The sequence below is a fragment of the Bison bison genome, unplaced genomic scaffold, assembly GCF_000754665.1.
Source record: "Bison bison bison isolate TAMUID 2011002044 unplaced genomic scaffold, Bison_UMD1.0 scf7180017864317, whole genome shotgun sequence".
In the NCBI taxonomy this organism is placed as follows: Eukaryota; Metazoa; Chordata; class Mammalia; order Artiodactyla; family Bovidae; genus Bison; species Bison bison.
Genome location: NW_011494889.1, coordinates 10,972,376 through 10,973,133, shown reverse-complemented (window position 1 = coordinate 10,973,133; position 758 = coordinate 10,972,376). Strand labels below are relative to the sequence as shown.

Here is a 758-nt window from a genome sequence, read left to right as displayed (position 1 = left end):
GACTGAACTGAACTTAACAGTCCTGCTTAAACTACATAGTGAAGAAGGAGGTAAAAGGTGATGCCCTGAAGGAGCATGAGATTCTGGTGCAAGAAGGGGAAAGTCACATAGCAGAGCAGGCAAAAGCAGATGTCCACTCATTCCCTTCCTTTAAGGTCATCTTCAACCTCTTGTAGTAATGGACTGATAAATTTTTTACTCCATGTTCTGCTTCTAATAGGTTTTCTTTCTTTCAAAAGCTGAATTAAATAACACATTTCTGTGCTGTCAGCACCTTCTCTAGGGATTCTCTTGGTTCCTTCAGAAGCTTAGGCTTGGCTCCTCTTCTAAATGGTTAGTTAGAAGCTTCCCACACAGCTTGAGGGCAGAGGCTGTGCACTTCAAAGCATCGCTTTGCTCTCTCTCTCCAAGAGCCGATGCTATTTGCACACAGTAGCATGGTGGGTTTAAGGAGATTTGGTTCCTGTAACTACGATATAAAGCAACACGGGAGAGAGGCAAGAAACTTACAGTTAACATAGTTAAGCCACTTTCTAGCTTTTTCAGAAGGACACTAACCTCTCTTGAAACTTCATTTCTAAGCTGGGTTGCTCAGTTCCAGGACAGCTGTAATATGTCACAAAATTTAAGATGAGGAGAAAGGTCACAACAGAAAAATTATTGGCACTGTAGTGTCATCTGATGATTACCAAGATTTTAGAACTTGAAATTTTATTTTTGGATGCCTAATTTTTTTTCACTGCATTCTGTCTTAGAAT

The 758-nt window shown here is 40.4% G+C and overlaps 1 protein-coding gene across 1 annotated transcript in view; it reads left to right on the top strand.

Annotated features, from left to right (window-relative positions):
* The window catches only part of PCTP (phosphatidylcholine transfer protein), a 9,326-nt gene that overhangs the window by 4,355 nt on the left and 4,213 nt on the right, over positions 1-758 (top strand). The window lies entirely within an intron of this gene.